A 23,115-nucleotide genomic window follows, 5' to 3' on the forward strand; every position below is an offset into this window, starting at 1 on the left:
AGCCTGTTTTACATGGTGAGTTTCAGGACAGCCAGAGTTACACAGTGAGGCCCTGTCTTGAAAAGAAGAAAAAGGGAGCAGTGGCAGCTCTGGGTCTGAGGGTCCAGAGCCCAGCTATCTTACAGAGCCTGCCAAGCAAGCTGATGGTCTCTTTTGTATACTATTAGTTCTCCACTAACAGTACTTTTAATTTTATGTTCATACAACAATAAAATGATAATGGAGAATTTTTTGTTTGTTTGTTTGATTTTTTGGATTTGGTTTTTTTCAAGACAGGGTTTCTCTGTGTACCCTGGCTGTCCTGGAACTCACTCTGTAAACCAGGCTGGCCTCAAACTCAGAAATCCGCCTGCTTCTGCCTCCCAGAGTGCTGGGATTACAGGCATGCGCCACCACCACCCGGCTGATAATGGAGAAAATTTTAACAATCACTGACAGGCACGGCCATTAGGTCAAGCCAAGCTAGATGGCTTGGGAGTCAGTCACTTTCCTGTTAGCTTTGTGTGACTGACAAGCAGTGTCTTCAGACATTGGTTTCTTCAGGAACCAGGACACTTCTGTTAGTGCACATGGACTCAATGCACTATTTAAAGAGTTAACAGGTAAGAAACGCTTCCAGCAATGCCTGGCACCAACAGCACTTAGGAAAGTTATGCCATCAACTGGTACGAGGATCAGAAAAGTCACTGTGAACAAACCTAGCCTACCTGTTAAGGTCCTTTGGGTAGACACAAACTCCCCTTGCTTCTGGTCAAATGATACAGGTAACAGACAAAATATGTCTGGGGAAATGATGACTCTGGGTTGTGACTAGTCCTCTTTAAATAAAACCCAACCACTTAGTTGCACATGACCGACCATGCCATTGAGGTGTGGCTTTAACTGACTGCTTGCACAACCCAAGGCTTTGAGGACCTGCAGTACTGAGCTCAGATATGTCAGCAGCCACTTTCATGCCCTTTCTCAAAGTCTCTGCTTCGCATGGCCAAGTCGCTGCTGGGTGAACAGGGAAAAATCAGAGTTTGCCCAAGAAAAACTTTGAATACAACTGAAATGTAAGTTCAAATAGTACAGCTCTACTGGGGGCAGAATCACAGTAGCAGAGTCACCTAGGGGGCCTACTGAGTGAGCATCTGGAGTCTTTCTTTCTGAACAAGATGGCAGGTGCGAGTTGTAGCAAGTGTGCAATGCAGGACCAGCGACTGTAAGCTGCAGGCTGGAATGCACCAGGGGCTGTAAGCTGCAGGCTGGGATGTATAGCTGGTGGGGACCTGCTGGCTGCACAGCAACTGGTGGTCAGTGACTGTCATTCTTACCTGCAAAGGGTCAGATATGACTCTACATCTGCATTCTTCAACTTAATATTATTGCTAAGGGGATAGGTAGCCACAAGGTCCAACTAACCAGCCCCATTTCCTGCTTCATTTCTTTTTACTTTTTTAGTGACTCAGTGAATTTCATTAGGGTTGTTTGTAGGGTGAAGGGAATTTATTTGATTGCACCAAAAAAAAAAAGTGTACCTCCCACTCATTAGAATTTTTAATTTTTTTATTATATTGCTTTCACTTAAAAAAGATTTTATTTAAATTTATTTTAAATTTATTAAATTTATTTTAAATTTATTTAAATTTATTTTATATGTATGGATGCTTTGCCTGCATGCATGCTATGTACCTCTTGAATCCTCTGGAACTGGGATTACAGATGGTTATGAGCCACAGAATGGGAATTGAGCCCAGGTTCTCTGCAAGAGCAGCAAATCATGAGCTATCTCTCCAGCCCTACTACATTGTCTTTTGAGAATTGCTCCTGTAGGGTCTAGTTATGGGTAAGACCAAGTAAGCACATTCTGCACAGGGTCTCACATGGAGTACAGTCAGATCTACTCAGAAGACACAGCAGCAACTTGAGGGCTTCCAGAGAGCAGGGTTTATAGTCCCAGTAAGCCAAGTCCCTTGTGTGAACTCAAGGCAGTCAGACCCAGAAGTGCACCAGGCTTTAGAGTGTGTGTGTGTGTGTGTGTGTGTGTGTGTGGTGTGGTGTGTGTGTGTGTGTGTGTGGTGTGGTGTGTGTGTGTGTGTGTGTGTGTGTGTGTGCCACAACATGTAGAAGTCAGAGGACAGTGTGCAGGAGTCAGTTCTCCTTCCCCAGTGTGGGTTCTGGGTAACCAGAGGCGCGCAGGCGGTTGGTTAGGCTTTGCGGCAAGCACCTCATACTTGCTGCCCATACAGCTTCTGGTTCTGAAAGGGTCAGAAGAGGAGCGAGTTCTAGGATGGCTAGAGCTACACAGAGAAATTCTATCTCAAAAAATAATAAATAAAATAAAAATGTCAAAATAAAATATAATATTTGAAATCAGCTTAAAAATAAGATGACCTCTGGCAGTGGTGGCACACGCCTTTAGTCCCAGTGCTTGGGAGGCAGAGGAGGCGGATTTCTGAGTTCAAGCCTAGCCTGGTCTACAGAGTAAGTTCCAGGTCAGCTAGGGCTTTAGAGAAACCTTGTCTTAAAAAAACAAAACAAAACAAACAAACAAACAAAAAAGAGACCAATTGCATAGCAGTAAACCATGTGACTACTGAAATTTATTCTCTAGAACCTGTAGCAGATGATGTAATTATAGGATATTCAGACAAATGTCAAAAAGACACGTCAGATGGTCATCTTCACCCAAGCGTAAAATTCACACCTGTTAAATTCCCCACTTCTAGTCAGGTGTGCTAACCCCAGCCTTTAATTCCAGCAGAGGCAGGTGGATCTCTGTGAGTCTGAGTTCAGCCCTTTCTATATATCTCTTTCCAGAACAGCTAGAGCTACACAATATTCTATCTAAAAAACAAAAACAAAAAACCCAAACTAATAAAACGATTTCATCTCCCCTTAATTCAATACTTGTATACTGTTCCCAACTGGTTTGCCCAATCTGAACATCAGTCAGCATCAAGGGAATAAAATTCATTCACACATGTTCTTTCTCATTTATTTTCCCTCTCCCTATCCTCTGTCCCCTCTCCATTCTTTCCTTCCCTCCCTCCCTTTCTTGTGCTAAGATTAACCACGGACCCTGTCTACTAATTCAGAACGCTGCTGCTACAGAGCCACCACTCCGCCCCTGCCATTCTCTTAAAACCCTTATTTCCATCACAATCAGATGTAAATCAAAGGAAGAGGTATTTTTTCCCAGAAAGCTGTAGTTTCTGTCAAACTAACAAAATACCCAAAGAGGACAGAGACCTTACTTCCTAAGGATCTCTCTCAATCCCTGCTCCTTAGCACTTTGAGTATTCAAGTCTCTGTCTGTCTGTCTGTCTCTATCTGTCGTCTCTCTGTCTCTGTCTCTCTCTCTCTGAGACAGAGTTTCTGTTTAACAGCCTATGTCCTATGTCCTGGAACTCACTTTGTAGACAAGCCTGGCTCTGAACTCACAGAAATCTACCTGCCTTTGCCTCCTGAGTGCCGGGATTAAGGGCATGCGCCACCATGCCCGGTATGACTATGTCTTTTTAAGCACAGGTCATCTGGGCATTCCAGTTCTTAGACCGGTAAGCACAGCTTAGAGTGAGTTAGCAGGCAGGGAGCAATGCGGAACAGACAGCAACCATTTGAGGTCTCTGATTAAAAAGCATCTCAAAATCATGGAAAGGGAGGCCAAATGTCAGGTTAAAAAAAATAAAAAGAGCTTCTGTTAAAGTGGATTTTAAGGTTAAAATAACCACTAAGTCTGTAGTCATTTCCATTTTGAATGTCAGCTTCCTTGTCCATTAGTATTCTATTGATATTCTTGATTGTCTGTACTAGAAACGGCTAGAGTTGGTGAATACCAGCTAGACATGTAGCTGATGGCCATATTAGTTAACCTTCAGATCATTATTAAGTGACCCAATCTAATGAACCAAGTAATGTCTTTCTATATAAAAGTCTCTTTAAGGAAATTACAGAGTTGGGTGCAACTTACCATGCAAAGAAAATCTCATACACGCAAGTACATTTTTCTTCAAATAAATAAAAAGCAGTAGACCGGGCGGTGGTGGCGCATGCCTGTAATCCAGCACTCTGGGAGGCAGAGACAGGCAGATTTCTGAGTTCAAGGCCAGCCTGGTCTACAGAGTGAGTTCCAGGACAGCCAGGGCTATACAGAGAAACCCTGTCTCGAAAAAAAACCAAATCCAAAAAACAAAACAAAACAACAACAACAAAAAAGCAGTAGAATAAATTGAAAACTAACTTGTATTTTATATCCTTTAAACATCTTGGCAAATATGTCCCTAATTTTGAAAACAAATGAGATCAAATCAGATAAATTCTTGGCAGATTCATCTCTTCTGCTGTATGGGGTGGGGGGTGGGGCGTGTCAGGGAGCAGCATATCCATTAGAATGCTAAACTTTCTAAGTCATTTTTTGTCCTTTAAAAATAATTTTTAAAAAAATCACAAAATGTCAAGCCACACTATCCATGAAGGACTGGGAAATGTGAGTCTAGTGACTCGGTGTGTAAGATTCACAGATCCATAGTGACAGTCAGGCACAGTAGTATACACTACAGAGGACTAGAAGTTCAAGGCTAGCCTGAACCCCTGGGAAGGAGGCTATGTCTGGGGCAACAAACTCAAGGCTGGAAGTGACACGGGCTCTAGCAAGGTTTTTTCCCTCATTTTGGTACTTACTGCCTTGTTTCCAGCCCCTACCACATAATAACATATAGGGCTGCAGCATAGCAGATGCTCGGTAAGTTCATAAAATAAAAACTGTCTGGGAAGCTCTAGGAACACGCCGTACTAAGAGCAGGGCTCCGAACTCTGGCCCACACTGGGTTTATGGCTCCCAGCAACCTGCAGTGAAGAGCAGCCTCTACGTTTTCTACAAATCCTTTTAATGTCCAAGATTAATTATGGAAGAGATTGGTTCTTCTGCATCTTTTTGTTTTGTTTTGTTTTGGTTTTTCGAGACAGGGTTTCTCAGTGTAGCCCTGGATGTCCTGGAACTCACTCTGTAGACCAGGCTGACCTTGAACTCAGAAATCCGCCTGCCTCTGCCTCCCAAGTGCTGGGATTGAAGGCGTGTGCCACCTCCGCCTGGCTACTTCTGCATCATAGTAAAGTTTCATAGTAAAGAGTTTTGTGAAAACTCACTGCTTGCCCAGGAATGACTAAGGATAGAACACAAACAATGGTCCAATATTGTTATTAAATTACTGTCAACCCCATCAACCACTGAAAGTCTGAGTGCTTTCAGGAACCCCTGTAAAGTGGTTCTCAACCTCTGGGGTCACCCTCCAGGGGTCACCTAAAACCACTGGAAAACAGAGATTTACATTATAATTCATGACAGTAGCAAATGAAAATGTTCACAGTTATGAAGTAGCAATGAAAATAATTTTATGGTTGGGGATCACCACAACATGAGGGACTGGATTAAAGGGTCACAGATTTAGGAAGGTTGAGAGCCACTGCCCTCGACAAAGAAGGCTGCCCCAGTAAATCTGCATAAGCTTCTAGACTCTGATAGGGACCTAGCATTCATGGAGAGTTTGGGTTATCGAGAATATCTGAGTTCTGGACAATAAACATTTATGAACTTTTGAAATTTTATTTGAATACCACCTGACACACATCTACAGTGCTCAAGTGAACAAGACCCCCATGGTGAGTCTGATATCACAGTAGCTGGCAGTGTTCAGAGAAAAGGGGGGTGGCTAATTACTCTTTTTGTTTGTTTGTTTTTGAGACAGGGTTTCTCTGTATAGCCCTGGCTGTCCTGGAACTCACTCTGTAGACCAGGCTGGCCTCGAACTCAGAAATCCGCCTGCTTCTGCCTCCCAAGTGCTGGGATCACAGGCGTGCACCCCCACCGCCCGTCTAGGCTAATTACTCTTGACAGGCGATAGCAAGCACAGTCTCTCCATCAATAAACTTCAAGCTACCCAAGACTTTATCGAAAGTGCAGAACATCACCAGGACACAGGTCATGGTTACTCCCTCCCCTGGCAGGACTGAAAGAGTCTCACTAATAAGATTTGCCCACAGTGTTCTTCCTTACCCATTAAACAAGCTGCTCCCATCGTCTTCCATATTCTCACATATTCACTGGCTGGGTTTCCTCTGCTCTGTTACCTACAAGGGGAACAACCAGTGAGCAAGGGCCGATACACAAGAAAAAAGCAATTTTATAAAATTTGTAGTTTCAGAAAAGTATTAGTATATATTACAACAGTGAAATCCCTACAACTCTTCAACTTTGACATTTCAAAGCGTGGGAAACAACAGACCCAGGTCTCAGCTAAGAGTAACCAAGGATCCAGTCATTTACAGGGAAAATAGGCCATAGATGCAAGCACTAAAACTTTTCTTCTAGCAAAAAAAAAGCATTTCTATTAAGATCACACACCGTCTTTGTATATAACGTGAAACAGTCAGAACTGAAAAATCATGCTAACAAAAATACCCAGTACCAAAAGCTAAACTTATTTATGCACAAGCGCAAAGCATGATGGTTTGGAGAGGGTGTGAGACGACTCCTTTGTATTAACTGAGTATTTTTTTTACCTGTATGGAAGCAGCAAGTATCTTTAAAAGCAACATATTCGATACACAAGGATATTATACTAAGCAAAGATAGAGTTTATGGGTTTAATAGAGTACACATACAATCATTTTTTAGATTTCTGACAACACTTTATTTGGGATTTAATAAAACTCAATTGGTGTGTTAGCTGCTACTTAACAGGATGGCAAATTCTCTGTTTTATCAGTGAACACAAGAATTCCTCTTGAGGGAAAGTTTCTTTTTGAAAATATGCACCCTTGATATGGGGCCCCACCTCGAAGGTCCAGTCTTCAAGGAGTGGGCGGTTCCTTGAAGAATGGCTGTCAAGATCTCATAATGGTTGTTGAGAAAGGGAAATTGCTCTGCATTCTACAAGGGGAAGAATTTGTTGTTTTATCTCTAAAAGGGACTGGGAGAAGAATGTGGAGAGGACAGAGAAGAAAAGAAGAGCCCTACAATAGGGAGCGCTGGGATTGGGTGGGGGTGAAGCTCTCAGGCCAAGGGCAGCTGAGCTGTCTGCATTAATGCAAAGCTAGGCTCTTCCCACCTCTATTTTGCTCCCTTTCTTTAGTTAGGTATACAAATCCACAATGCCCTGTGTGAATAGAGCCTTTCTGAAAACCAGACACGCCAAGGTTCACATCTGGGTGCACTTGGCGCGAATCAGTACTAAAGGGCAAAAAAAAGTCTGGGCCCACAAGGCAGAAGAGCTACAGGACTGAGACCTCACAAACGCTTTGTAGGAAGAGCTTAATTTACTATTATAGGCTGCAGGTCTGAGACACTTACCCAGACACACTACATTGACACTGTATGGATGGAGCCTCAAATTCAAACAGTCCCCCTCTCTCACTCAAACACTGACTTCCAAAGTAATAGCGTCTCCCCTCAAAGCTAATTACAGTTAAAGTCAAGTAATTTTAATTTAATTTTAGATGTCTCCTCTCCCCAGCTAACAACATAAATCACCTCTAGACTCAATAGCTGTAAGATATATAACCACATGGAATTTATGTTTAACATACTATATTTGATCTTAGTCAGAAGACCATGCTGGGTGTGGTGGCATATGCTTCTGATCCCAATGCTTTAGAAGCTGAGTTGGAGGCTAGCCTGCTCTGTGGTGCTGAGTATAGAATCAAATGCAGGGCCTCCCCCATCAGGGAAGCACTCTACCAATAATGCTGTATCCCCAGCCTACAACCTTAACTTTTCATCAGAGAAACTAAGGTTGTGGCTCAGGGATAAAGTGCTTGCCTAGCTCAAGGTCCTAAGCTGAAATCCCAGTACCACAAATCTCAAATGAGCTGTGGTCTGTATTCCATTATATCCATAAGACAGTAGAAGGATCTGCTCATGTATAAGAGTCGGCACAGATCATGGAAGTGAAAAAGCCTTAGATTTTGAATCAGGGAGCTTGAGTGTATGGCCCAGGGTTTCCACTTGTGAGCTGGGAGACCTTGGATAACTCTCGTCTGATTTGGGACACTAAACTTCCTCTCCTATAACATCAGCTGTACCAAAGATGCTGCCCAAATCAGTAAGAAAATTTATATACATGCATTACAGATAAGTACATGGGAGATATTATTCTGGTGAGAGGAGACCCTGGTATGTAAACATTCCAGGAGCTCTGAGCAAACTGGGATCAAAGAGTCAGGTCATCCAGAATTCAAAGAATTCTGAAATGGGTTTGGCATTTGGTTCTTTATTTTTCTTAAATAATACCTAGTTTTAACCACCAAGCTTCACAGGGACTAAAGGACGCAATTAGATGAGAATTCTAGACTGAAAATTCCTTCTTACTAAAACATAAAATAAAGTAAAATGAGCTAAGAGTGTGATCCTGTTCCTAAAACAATTCCACACCCCACCTATGCTGAGCAGCAGCAGCGGCAGTCACGGCCAGGACCTAAGCGGGCACCAGAGCTCCCATTTCATCACTTTGGAATCCTTAGCCTACCTTTTATGCCTCTACATACAATACAGACTATTAATTGGAAGAATCTAACCTTCCAACATATACTTACACAGTAATTTCAAAACAGTAATTCTGTCATGGAGGACGCCTTAGAAATACTAGAAAATGGGATGGAAAATGGTTCAACATTTAAAAGGATAGAGGCTCTTCAAAAGGACCTGGGCACCCATGTCAAGAGGTTCACAACTACCTGTAACTTCGGTTCCTGGGGTTCCAATACAGTCTTCTGGTTTCCAAGGGTACCACCCCCAATAAATAAATAAAATAATTTTTAAACATTTAAAGAAGGAAGGAAGACAGACAGACAGACTAAATGATGGGCTAGAGATGACCCAGCAGTTACTAGCGAAGGCTGTTCTTGCCTTTGGTTTGAACTGGTTTGGTTCCCACTGACAGGTGGCTCACAAGCACCGGTGAATCCACATGGCTAAGGAAACAGAGGCACCTAGGGCCAAGTGCTCTACTGGTGCATTCCAGTAACCAAGGAGCACAGTTTACAGTCTTGTGTCTATGGTTTGCAATTACTGAACTATGAACCTATCCTTTTTCACAAAGCACTTTTAGAACCAACCAAGCAGAGAGCAGTAGTAATAGAAAAACCCTTTTAATGCTTCATTTAAGCTCTTTAAAATATAAACATGGAGCCCAGTGTGGTGGCTCAAAACTGCATCCCAGCACTCAGGAGGCTGGGCCAGGACAAATGCTTTGACTTCATGGCCAGCCCTGACTACAAAGTTCTAGGGCCACCCTTAGCTACAGAAAACCAAAAGAAAAAAAAAAAAAAAACAAAAACAAACCTTTAAATGTAAAGCAAAAATTTTTCTCAATTTTAAATTTACCAAAATAAACCAGGTAATGGTGGCTCATGCCTTTAATCCCAGCACCTAGGAGGCAGAGGCAGGCAAATCTCTTGAGTCTGAGGCCAGCCTGGACTACAGAGTGAGTTTTAGTTCAGCCAGAGCTACATAGAGAAACCCTGCCTTGTAATAAGTTAATTAATTCGCCAAAATAGAACTATATCCCAATGAGGAAGATAAAAAAAATAGGACTTAAATTTCACAAAACAATAGTAAACATAGAGACCCTTTGGTAACGTAAACAGCAGACAGATTGTTCAGTAGTAGATCCCAGGCCTAGCATGCCTGAGGCCCTAGTTTTAATCCTAGCACCCTGGAGGGGTAACCAGAGGCTATTTCAGAGAATAGTACGCGGTTACAGAAAAGAACACTTAAGACACTGTTGTAGCTCTGGATAGAAAAATGCTTATTTTTTGATAAGCCAGATCTTCTCTACACCATGGAGACAGAGGCAGGGGGATATCTGTTTTAGTCTGGCCTTGTCTACAGTCAAGTTCTTGGCCAACCAGGGCTGCAACCTGAGCTGTCTTTAAAAAAAGTAACTGAGAGAGACTGAAAAGCAAAAAGGATGGAGCTAAGCCTCTCGAGAGGAACTGGGAATACCTGTGAGGAGGACAGCAGGCGGGACTGAAGGATGGTAAAGCCTTCTACCCCCAGATTTCTACTCTGACGCTCAGTGGCCACTGACGGAGGCTAGAAGGTTTATTCTCCAGAAGATGACTACAGAGACTCTGGGTTTAGACCAAGGTCAGCACAGGAATGACAAAAGGCAGGGATGAAGTGCTCTAGACAGCCAGGGCTACACAGAGAAACCAACCAACCAACCAAACAAACAAACAAAACACCAAAAAGAAAAAGCAAAAAAACAATTATGTTTATTCTTTCATACTCATAAATGGAGAGACTTCATAAAAAATAAAAATGAATAAAAAATTAAAGGTCTGGAGAGATGGCTCAGCAGTTAAGGTGTGCATGTAGACAAAGCATTCTTTTTTTTTTTTTTTAAAAAGATTTATTTATTTATTCTGTGTAAGTATACTGTAGCTACCTTCAGACACTCCAGAAGAGGGAGTCAGATCTTGTTAGGGATGATTGTGAGCCACCATGTGGTTGCTGGGATTTGAACTCAGGACCTTTGGAAGAGCAGTTGGTGCTCTTAACCACTGAGCCATCTCTCCAGCACCCCCCCCCCATCAACAAAGCATTCATATACATAAAACACATAAATAAATCTTAAAAAAGAAAAAGAAAAAAGGTTCCAGTTCTTGCTAAATTACCTCAAAGCTAAAACAATATAAAAATTACAACAGGGGATGGAGATATTGCAGTTGCAGAGGGCTGGTTTAGCATCATGTCCAAGGTCCTATACTTGGTCTTTAGCACAGGAAAGAGAAGGGAGAGAGGATGCAGATGAAGGAAAGGAATGAGGAAAGGCAGGAAGGGTTCCACATACATGAAATGTAGCAGGAAAACCAATTCCATAATGCTAAAAGAAAGACACCCAGGAGACAACCTGGGAGTGCAAAGTCCAGGGAGCACTATAAGGAAACCTATGAAGGCTTCAAGTGATGCGTCTGACTATATGAAGTTCAATAAAGAACAGCACAGACTTAACAGACGATACTCAGATGACACTCTTATGGCTTAAAACCAACCAGGGAGTATGCAAATATTAAATTTATAGGTTATTATAATCATATAATTTCCAGTTTCTATAGGAAATAAAGAGTATACAGAGGCAATTCACAGAAGGGAAGCAATTAGCTGAAACGGGAAGAAATGTTCCATCTCATTAGTGCCTCACACAATGACGTCATTCCTAAACAGCAAACGGTAGAAATGTAAGTACTGGGGCAGTTTCAGAAATGCCATGCTTGTGAGGTGCAGTGTGATAGGCCTACTTAGCTCTTAACAGCCCTTATGCCATCACAGCGATCCTGGACCTGTATCCCATGAATTCTAAAATATGCCGGTATTAGGCACTGCAAGATTGCTACTGGTAGTACTGTTTACAGTAGCCTAGGTACCCATTGCTATGGGGATCTAGGTACACCATGGAATACTATGTCACAGTTAAGATCAATTATCTAAGCCTGCATCCAGCATAAATAGATCTTCAAATAGTAAACAAAGTAAAAAACAGAGATAGATGGCATTTCCAGGAGATTCTAAAGCCAAATTCTACAAGAGCAGGGTGGAACCAGATATTCTGTGACTGAAAATAAACACCTCCCATTACTAAATATTTTACAAAGATGCAACTAGAATTAAGAGCTTATATAAGACACATTAGAGGGCTGGAGAGATGGCTCAGCAGTTAAGAACACTAACTGTTCTTCTGAAGGTTCTGAGTTCAAATTCTGGCAACCACATGGCAGCTTACAACCATCTGGAATGAGATCTGATGCCCTCTTCTGGTGTGTCTGAAGACAGCTACAGTGTACTTATATATAACAAATAAATCTTTTTTTTAAAAAAAAGACACATTAGAGAGGATTCTGTAGAGAAGAGATATGAAAAAGATGAACACACAGCTTTCAGCCGCTAAAGTAAGAGTCCCCAAACCATGGAGTGTGAAAGTGGTTGTCCCCAAGCCTGATGACATGATGTCAGTCCCTACAATACATTGGTAAAAGAGAACCAAGTCCCTCACACAATTATCCTCCAACCTACACACAAACACACACATATTCACACCTCATGATAGCTGGGTCTTAAAAGGCAATGTGGTGGTACACACCTTTAATCCCAGCGCTGGAGACAGCTGGATCTCTGTGAGCTTGAGGCCACCCTTGTTTATATGTGAGCTCCAAGACAGCAGGAGCTACATAGTGAAACTCCATTTCAACAACCAAAAAAATCAAAACCTCTTAAAACTTAAAACCACTTTGAACTCACATAAATATTAATTTATGCAATAAAACCTTCTAAATGCCTCTTACATGTCAAGAGTTAAGTTTAAATAGAATATTTTTATTTTTAATTTAAAAAGTATGTTTTCGGGGCTAGAGAGATGGTTCAGCTGGTTAAGAGCACTGACTGCTCTTCCAGAGGTCCTGAGTTCGACTCCCAGCAACCACACGGTGGCTCACAACCATATGTAATGGGATCTGATGCTCTCTTCTGGTGTGTCTGAAGACAGCAACAGTGGTACTCATATGCATAAAATAAATACATCTAAAAAAAACTCTTAAAAAGTGTTTTCATTGGACATAAGGGAAAAAGTAAATTGTACTAGAATATGCATATCACTACTTCATTAGTGAGCTCACATGTGTATGTGTATTGTATGTACTTGTTTTTGAGTGTTTTGCATATGTATGTGCTCCTGCTTGTGTTTGGAATGTGCATGTGGAGGCCAAAGGTCAACATCAGTGTCCTTCCTTGATCACTTGACACCTTCCTTCCTTCATTTTTTTTTAAAAAAGATTTATTGATTTATTATATGTAAGTACACTGTAGCTGTCTTCAGACACACCAGAAGAGGGCATCAGATCTCATTACAGATGGCTGTGAGTCACCATGTGGTTGCTGGGATTTAAAATCAGAACCTCCACAAGAGCAGTCAGTGCTCTTAACCACTGAGCCATCTCTCCAGCCCTCTTTGTTTCTCTCTCTCTCTCTGTCTCTATCTCTCTCTCCCTTCCTTCCTTTCTCTTCCTCTTCCTTCCTTTCTCTTCCCCTTCCTTCCTTCCTTCCTTCCTTCCTTCCTTCCTTCCTTCCTTCCTTCCTTCCTTCCTTCCTTTCTTTCTTTCTTTCTTTCTTTCTTTCTTTCTTTCTTTCTTTCTTTCTTTCTTTCTTTCTTTCTTTCTTTCTTTCTTTCTTTCTTTCTTTCTTTCTTTCTTTCTTCTTTCTTTCAGAGCTGCAGTCTTACTGAAGCTCATGATTTGGTTGGACCGGCTGGCTAGTGAGCTTCTTTCTAGCCCTGGCCTCTAGCACTGGGACTGCAGGAGCAGCCTCCTTGCCTGGCTATTCATGTGGTCTGGTAAAGTAGCTTACATTCATAGAATAGCACTTTATTGACTAACCAATCCCCCCAGAAATCATTCTCTTTTTTTAATTTTATTTTTTAGATTTTTAAAATTTTATTTGTATGGGAGCTAGAGAGATAGCTCAGTGGTTAAGAGCACTGACTGCTCTTCCAAAGGTTCTGAGTTCAATTCCCAGCAACCACATGGTAGCTCACAACCATCTGTAATGGGATCCGATGCCCTCTTCTAGTGTGTCTGAAGAGTTACAGTGTGCTCATTTAAATAAATAAATCTTTAAAAAATTTATTTGTATGTATAAGTTCTGTTTGCATGTATGTATAAGCACTACATGTATGTCCATGGAAATCAGAAAAGGGCATCAGATAACCTCTTAGAACTGAAGTTACAGCTATTGTGAGTTGTCACATGGGTGTGAGGGACTGAACCCAGGTCCTTTGACAGAGTGTGAGCTCTTTACCCCTGAGCCATGTCTCCAGCCTCAGAACTCTTCATTCCTAGACAGTAATCATGGTAATCCTGCCTAGAGCCTGAGGCCTGCCAGGCGAGTGCTACATTCCACGTGCTGTAGCCCTACTCCCTTCAGGGGTTTGTTTTTTTCATAATATAGAAATATATTTTGAGAGCCAAATGTGGCTCAGACTTTTAACACAAGAACTTGGGAGGCTGAGACAGAAGATCAAGAAATCCAGACCAGTCCTAGCTGCACAGGAAGTTCAAGGTCAGCCTGGGCTACTAGAGACCTTAGCTCCAACCACAAACAAACAAACAAACAAAATTCCCAGAAATACTAAAAAAAAGAAAAGAAAAGCAGCTCTAAGTTCTTTAAATAAGTTGGGCTGGAACACAAAAGCAGCTCTAAAACTCTAGTGTCTTGTTCTAACTGCTTGGAAACCTCAGCAGACTGCCCAGCTCTAGGAGATTTCACAGGGAGACTACAAGACACTATGTAGGTGTCATAGTTAATGTGCTCATCACCACATGCTAACAACCTGACTCCTGGGGACCAGGGACCAGGAGAAACTGAATCAGTAAAAGTGGTTACTGCACAAACATGAAGCCCTCAGTTCCCACATACAAAGTAAGGAATGGTGGTAATTCCCTTGCAATCTCAGTGGTAGAAAGGTGGAGATAGGTGGATCCCTGGGGATCTTTGGGGGTCAGCTCTAGGTCCCAGTGAGAAACTCTAACTTAAAAAGCAACACAGATGGCTCCTGTAGGATTTTATTTGAGTTTGACCTCTGACCTTCACACACACACACACCCTGATTACTATGTTCAGTGCAAAATGACAGTTCTACTCCAAATCCTCTTAGGATAGAACATGAAGGTTAAAAAACAAAAACCTAGTTACCCTTTCTGCTTCTCTGACCTTTTTAGACAAGTTCTATCTATGTAGCCCAGGCTATCTTAAACATATGGCCGCCATCTTGCTTCCCTCTCCTGAATGCTGGTACTATAATGTTAAGCCACCATATCAGGCTTCATACTTTTCTTTTTATCTCAAGTACATGTATATAGAACAAGTTCCTATAGAGAGATATACGCACATTTGAAATTCTAATACACATTGCCAAACTGACCTCCAAGAAAAGTTTCCATTCCTGATAAGGCTGTGCAAGGTTTTCAGCTCTCCCAAGTCCCCATCCTACTGGCTAGCACTGACTCTTAAATACTTATCAATCTTACAGGTAAAGGGGTAGTAAATTATATGTTTCATTTATTTATATGTAAATCTTTAGAACTACTGAATTTAAAGCTTGGGTATATTTTACAACCAATAATAGCTGTAGACTAACATGAATTCAAGAGTCATATTAACAGTGTAACTGGGGAGGCTTGACCTGTAGGGATTTCAACATGGGGTATAACGTGTCACTGAGGTATACTTATATGCCACACATAGGCCTGAGTGCACCTAGCTCTACTGTCATGAACTCATGTTCCTGTTTTCATGAACTCACTTATTTTTACCTTTCTGACAGTAGAAGTGGGCCTTACCCATGTGAGGGAAGTGCTGAGCCACAGCCCCAAGCCTTTAGCTCTCTTCCTTACTGATAATACCTCTCTGATCAATATATACGGACCACATTTTATGTAGTGTTGCTTATGAATCTGATCTACCCTACATGATATAAAGTACAGAGGAGTAATTAGTGTCTAACCATGAGCATGCAATAAAACTAACATATAGGTAGAGGTAGCTGTAATGGACATAGGAAAGGAAATGTTGGGGCCAGGCAGCACAGCTCAGTGAAAGGTGTTTGTCACCAACCCTTATGACTTTGATCCCTGAAATCCACATAGTAGAAGGAGAGAACCAACTACCACAAGTTGTCGTCTGACTTCCATGAACAATATGTGGTACTTGCAGATAACACACTTCCACTAAATAAATGTTAAGGAAAGAAAGGTAAATTTTAGCATTTGCTATCCACAAAGATATCCTAGACATCCTGGGATTTTTCCTTATTGTGGTTTGAATAGGAATGGCTCCCATAGACTCATATATTTGAATGCTTGGTCATTCGGCAGTGGCACGGGCGATTAGGTGTGGCCTTGTTGGAGAAAGTGTGTTACTGAAGGTAGGCTTGGGTTTCAGACCCAAACCAGGCCCAGAGGCTCAATGTTTTCCCACTGCCTTTAGATTTAGATGTAGAACTCTCATCTACCATGTCTGCCTGTATGCTGGCATGTTCCCTACATGAGGATAGGGGCCCTCTGGAACTGTAAGCAACCTAGAATTAAATGCATTCCCTTGTAAGAATCACCATGGTCATGGTATCTCTTCACAGCAATAGGACACTGACAAATAGACTTGAAGTCTTAAGGTTTTTTTTAAATTTACTTATATGTAAATAAAAATGTCTGCATAAGTTTATGTGTATTACGTGGGTGCAGTGTTGGATTCTCTGGAACCAGAGTTACAGACACAGTCTTGAACTGCCATGTGGGTGCTAGGAACCAAACCTGGATCTTCTACAAGAGCTATAAGAGCTCTTAATTACTGAGCTATCTCTCTAGGCTGTTGCTGCTGCTGCTGCTGTTTTTTTCTTTTTAAGCTTTTGTATGGGGCAGTGGAGGTTTGTGTGCACTAAGTTTATGTGCCTGAAGAGGCCAGAAGAGGGCAATGGATCCCCTGGAGCTGGACTTAAGAGATGGTTTTGAGTCACCTAATGTAGGTCCTGGGAACCCAACTCTGGTATCCTGTGATGCTTAGGTATTATAGTTGAATATTACTTTGAATTCCAGCTCATTCTGCCTCTACTTCCCAAATGCTGGGATTGCAAGTTTATTCAATTCTACCATGCCTGGCTGGGATTTGGGTTTAGAAAAACAAAATACTAATTCAGACCCACAGACTTTGTAAGGGCGCACATAAATGAGATGACCTCTGTTCATAAGTGCCAATTCGCTCTCAGAGGCTCAATGCCTGTGATGATAACCCTAATAGTAACAATGACTGAAATAAGCTATTCACATTTTCTTACCCAATTTTCTTCATGACTACCTCCAGGTAACAATTTTTTTCCAAGGAGAATCAAATTAGCTCTAACAGGAACCGTGACCTTACTATCCTGATAAATCAGTAGCTATTATTATAAAAATAAGTACCATAATTTATCTGCCATTCTAGAAGGATTTTAACTCAATACTGATAAACCAATAAACCTCTACCCATCCTTGCTTTAATTTTCAAATAAAATTTACATTGACAAGATAAGTGAATCCTTCAGGCTATTTTGGAGTCAAATGTTCTTGCTGCTTTAACACCCCCAGTGGCACCCCCAGGGCTGTGCTAGTGAACACACACAAATGCCCCTGCACATCCCCCGACCCCTGTCAAAGACTGAATAAAGAGGAAGTAGGAAAGAGCAGGACCTCAGAGAGACACAGGGTAAAACTCAGCTATAATTTATATTTTGATCACTCAGCTGCCTTTTGAAAAAGCTGATACAAAGGTAGGCCTGCCTTTCCTTTGGGGAGCTAAGCGGCAGATAAAAGCATCTTCCTAACTCAGCCTTAGCAACACTGCCCTCCCACCGGACAGAGGCAGTCACTGGCCCAGCAAGAGTTGCACTGCCTGGAGGCTTCTGACACAAAGCTGGAAGCTCACTCTTCTACTGCAGTGGAAGCAGTAAAGACCAGTTTCCTGGGCTCCAAAGTAAGCAGTGTCCTGCTAACTCTCCACAATCCCACAGCACTGGTGGGGGCGGGAACAGCGCACACAGTATCAAACTGAACCACGGCAGCAGCTGTGGGCTAAAGAAGGTCAAGGCATTTCAATAGCTAAGGAGGGCAAGATGGAAAGGGAGAGAGACACATACAAAAAGCCTTTCACAACATGCAAAATTTAATTTTTACTCCGATTCTCTTCTGACGTGCCAGGCAACATTTGCCCCATTCATTTGGGGCCCCCACTGCGTGGAAAGCATGAGCAGCAGCATTTTCACAGTGCGGCGGGAAGAGACGCTACTCCAGTGTAAATTACTAATTAGCTCAAAGGAAGACAAAGAGAAAAAATACCTATCACAGAATGCTGTTTACAACCTGACACAGGATTAAAAACAACACTGAACATTTCAGAGGAGCCCTTACTTTGTAGACTTCTATTAACATGTGAATGGGAAAGGAATGGTATTATAGTCTTTTAAAACTGTCCATGTCTCAGAAACAATAACACATGACTACAAACAAGGCTTCCCAAATAATTTGTAATTTTCTCGTCCTTATGAAAGGGAAGTGTTTCTAATTATTACAATCAGCTTTTATAAGGAGCTATATTTCATGGTTCTGACAACAGCTTAAAGAGGGGGAGATAAGGAAATGAAACCCACAAGTTCTGTGTTTTATGTTAGTCAGAAAGCAACTAATAGCCCTCTGGCTTCGGTCAGACAGACCTGCCTGCATTCACACCTTTAACATCCTAGACTGGAGACTGTCTGGAAGTGAGATGGAGTCAGTTCATTTCCTCAAGTGATAACAATGGAAAAGATTCAAAATACAGGCTGGAGGTGGTGATCTGTTATTATTTCCATAAATTACCTCAATGTAAGGCAGACCAATGTGTATGAACCCTGTGTATGTTGGTCCTTTCCAACTCCTCGAAGGTGCATAAAGATCTTCAAGATAGAACTATCACCTCAAATATTTCATGGGCTGGCATAACAGCTGTTTCTCATACAGTGCAACATTAGCAGCTACTATGTCCTAAGGATGCAACACAATTTTTTGTTACTAGCAGGGGCCTAAACATCTGTCATTTTCAGATGACAGAATCTTTCCCAACATCTGCTAAAACACACTGTATAGCTTTAACAAGTCCTCCTAATATTTATTTATTTAGGTTTCTTAAGAGAAGGCCTTACTTTAGCCCAAGCTGGACTGGAATGATCTAGCCCAGGCTGACCTGGAATTTTTTTTTTTTTTTTGATTTGTTTTTTTCTGAGACAGGGTTTCTCTGTGTAGCCCTGGGTATCCTGGAACTTACTCTGTAGACCAGGCTGGCCTCGAACTCAGAAATCCGCCTGCCTCTGCCTCCCAGAGTGCTGAGATTACAGGCGTGTGCCACCACTGCCCGGCTGACCTGGAATTTATAGTAATCCTTCTGCCTCAACCCGACTGCTGAGATTCCAGGTTTTGAACTAATACCCCTGACTTCTAAATTCTACCTTGGCATTACTTTACCCCAAGGGCTTTGACTAAAATAAAATGTACACCAAACTGATTCCCTTTCATTTTTTTCCAAGGTATTTATTTATTTGAGTCAGGGTCTCTCTATGTAGCCCTGGCTGACCTAGAACTATGTAGACCAGGCTGGTCTCAAACACAGAGATCTTCCTGCCTCCGGCCCTGGATGGGTCACCACACCTGGTCCCTATTTTTATTTTTTATGTGCGTGAGTGTATTTGCCTGTATGCATGTATGTATGTATGTATGTATGTATGTATGTATGTATGTGTGTGTGTGTGTGTGTGTATATACCACATGCAAGTCTCATGATGCTGAAAGCCATATGAAGTCATGGGATTCCCTAGAAAGGGAGTTATAGGTGATTATGAGATGCCATGTGGGTACTGAGGACCCAACCTCGGTCCTCTGCAAGAGCATCTCTTAGCCACTGAGCCATCTCTTGGCCTCCTTTAAAAGGAAAAAACTTAACTCAACTGCCCTTCCAAAGGTCCTGAGTTCAAATCCCAGCAATCACATGTTCAAATCACGTGGCTTACAACCATCCGTAACAAGATCTGATGCCCTCTTCTGGAGTATCTGAAGACAGCTACAGTGTACTTATATATAATAAATAAATCTTAAAAAAAAAAAAAAGGAAAAACAGGCTTGCGTATTTATTTATTTATTTCGTTTTGGTTTTGAGACAGGGTTTCTCTGTTCGTTTGGTTGGTTGGGTGGTTTTGGTTTTGTGAGACAGGGTTTCTCTGTGTAGCCCTGGTTGTCCTGTCCTTAAACTCACAGAGATCTGCCTGCCTTTGCCTCCCAAGTGCTGAGCTTGTCAGTGTGTGCCACCATGCCTGGGAATTGTGTTTGTATGTACATGTCTGTGTGTGGGTATGTATATATGAGTGTAGATGCCTTTAGAGAACAGGTATCAGGGGTTCCCATAGCTGGAATTACAGGTGGTACAGAGCCACTCAGCACGAGTGCTGGGAATTGAACTCAGAACCTGTGCAAGAGCAGTAAGCACTCTTTCCACTGAGCCAGCTCAGTCCCTTCCCTTTTCTTTATTAAGACAAACGTGCTCATATTAATTTTCTCCTATGTTATTTGTTTAAACATTCTTAGCAATAATCAGCAAATCAGGTAAAAACAAGCAGCGAGTTTGAATGAAGGCACATAAAAAATCTCTTCACATCATTTCTGCAACTTCTCTCAAGATTGAAAAACTAATAAAACCTACAGCCATCAAAATATAGTTTTGCAGGTCAGGGTAGTGAGAGACCAGGAATTAGACAGAGAGAGTGGACTTAACTAGGTAATAAAGGTGTCACATTTCCAAGATGGCCAGCTTCTTCCTCACCCTGTAGACCTGAAACAGGCAGCTGTAGTCTCCTCCAGCAGACCCCTGCTGATGAACTGGTCCAACAAGGTCAAGGTCAGAGGTGCAGGGTTAGTCACCCAGGAGTTACAGACCAATCAACCCTCCTGTCTGTCCTCAAACTGACCAAGCCTAAGGGTAGGGAGGAAGACCCAGAGGCTTTGGAGCAGCAGCCCTGGAGAAGAGACTGCAGTTGAGCCATCTGAGCCTCTACTCTGTAGAAGGCCTTTTCTCTGGGGGCCTGCCTGTTGCATGCGTTTTTCTAATCCCAACATATGCCTTGTCCATTCTGTCTGTGGGCTTGAGCTCTTGAGGTTTCTCTGCTGTTCCCTGTTGTGCTTCGATTTTTCTTGCCTTGTAGTCCTGAGACTGGCAGAGAAAAACAAACCCAATCTAGAAACCTTGACTGTATCATTTCAAGACCCCTAAACTGAATCAGTACCACAGCCTACACTTATAGAACTTGGAAGGTGTAGGCAGGAGGTTCAAGAGTTTCAGCTATATAAGAGCCCATTTCAAACAAACAAACAAACAAACAAACAAACAAACACCTTTAAAAACATCACCAGTGAGGCTAGAGAGATGGCTCAATGGTTAAGAGCACTGACTGCTCTTCCAGAGGTTCTGAGTTTAAATCCCAGCAACCACATGGTGGCTCACAACCATCTGTAATGGGATCTGGTGCCCTCTTCTGGTGTGTCTGGAGACAGCTACAGTGTACTCATAAATAATAAAGTAAATAAATCTCAAAAAAAAAAAAAACCCTTACCAACAGAAGACCCTCCCCATTGTTCCTGTCATAATTTACACACTCAGCTAAGTTAAGCACTCAGTAATCTCGGTAGAGACAGACATAGAGTCCAATTTGGTAGCCCAGGTTGGGCTAGAACTTACTCAGGCTGGTCTTGAACTTCTGGGCAATCCTTCTACCTCATTCCCCCACCTGCTGAGACTCCCGGTGTGACCCACCGCACTGGCAAGCTATGTGAGTGAGCTGATTCATGCTACCAGAGGAAAGCAAAGTACTTAGTACATTTTTTTGGCAGGCACACATAAAGAGAGAATAAAGAATAAAATAAAATAGCAATGTTCTGAACAGATTTTTACTTATGGATAGCTGAACTGAATCAATGTAACTTCCATTTTTCCTCAAATAGCAATAATCTTTTAGCTGGGCATGGTGGCACATGCCTGTAATCCCAGCACTTGGGAGGCAGAGGCAGGCGGATTTCTGAGTTCGAGTCCAGCCTGGTCTACAGAGTTCCAGGACAGCCAGGACCACACAGAGAAACCCTGTCTTGAAAAACAAAACAAAAACAAAAACAAAAAAATAAACAACCCCCCCAATAGCAATAATCTTTCAACTGAGAAAAAATATTTTTCCAACTTCAAAAGTAGACAGGCAATTTGTGATGCAGTAAGGTGCTAGAAAACTTAACTGGTTTGGGGTTGTTGGTTTTGTTAAAAAAAATTAGGATAAAAAATAAGTAAAAGCACAGAACCCTGTGCAATATGTGTATTAGACGTCACCCTGTGACACTGATCCTAGGCTCACTTCTTATAAAGAAACAGAAATGGGTGGGGTATGGTGAAAACAGAAATGGGTGGTGTTTGGTGGAAACAGAAATGATGGTGTTTGGTGGAAACAGAAATGGGTGGTGTTTGGTGGAAACAGAAATGGGTGGTGTTTGGTGGAAACAGAAATGATGGTGTTTGGTGGCAACAGAAATGGGTGGTGTTTGGTGGAAACAGAAATGATGGTGTTTGGTGGAAACAGAAATGATGATGTTTGGTGGCAACAGAAATGGGTGGTGTTTGCTGGAAACAGAAATGGGTGGTGTTTGGTGGAAACAGAAATGATGGTGTTTGGTGGAAACAGAAATGATGGTGTTTGGTGGAAACAGGAATGGGTGGTGTTTGGTGGAAACAGAAATGGGTGGTGTTTGGTGGAAACAGAAATGGGTGGTGTTTGGTGGAAACAGGAATGGGTGGTGTTTGGTGGAAACAGGAATGGGGGGTGTTTGGTGGAAACAGAAATGGGTGGTGTTTGGTGGAAACAGAAATGGGTGGTGTTTGGTGGAAACAGAAATGGGTGGTGTTTGGTGGAAACAGAAATGGGTGGTGTTTGGTGGAAACAGAAATGGGTGGTGTTTGGTGGAAACAGAAATGGGTGGTGTTTGGTGGAAACAGGAATGGGGGGTGTTTGGTGGAAACAGGAATGGGGGGTGTTTGGTGGAAACAGGAATGGGGGGTGTTTGGTGGAAACAGGAATGGGGGGTGTTTGGTGGAAACAGGAATGGGGGGTGTTTGGTGGAAACAGAAATGGGTGGTGTTTGGTGGAAACAGGAATGGGGGGTGTTTGGTGGAAACAGAAATGGGTAGTGTTTGGTAGAAACAGAAATGATGGTGTTTGGTGGAAACAGAAATGATGGTGTTTGGTGGAAACAGAAATGATGGTGTTTGGTGGAAACAGGAATGGGTGGTGTTTGGTGGAAACAGAAATGGGTGGTGTTTGGTGGAAACAGAAATGGGTGGTGTTTGGTGGAAACAGAAATGGGTGGTGTTTGGTGGAAACAGGAATGGGGGGTGTTTGGTGGAAACAGGAATGGGTGGTGTTTGGTGGAAACAGGAATGGGTGGTGTTTGGTGGAAACAGGAATGGGGGGTGTTTGGTGGAAACAGAAATGGGTG

The 23,115-nt window shown here is 42.2% G+C and overlaps 1 protein-coding gene across 8 annotated transcripts in view; it reads right to left on the minus strand.

Annotated features, from left to right (window-relative positions):
• Usp49 (ubiquitin specific peptidase 49) overlaps positions 1 to 23,115 on the minus strand; it is a 68,621-nt gene that overhangs the window by 26,027 nt on the left and 19,479 nt on the right. For all 8 annotated transcript variants that reach the window (XM_052192036.1, XM_052192038.1, XM_052192040.1 and 5 more), the window contains exon 2: positions 6,038 to 6,111. The gene's annotated coding sequence lies outside the window, so the exon portion shown is untranslated. The remainder of the gene's footprint in view (positions 1 to 6,037; positions 6,112 to 23,115) is intronic.

This window comes from Apodemus sylvaticus, chromosome 9 (assembly GCF_947179515.1).
Source record: "Apodemus sylvaticus chromosome 9, mApoSyl1.1, whole genome shotgun sequence".
NCBI lineage: Eukaryota > Metazoa > Chordata > Mammalia > Rodentia > Muridae > Apodemus > Apodemus sylvaticus.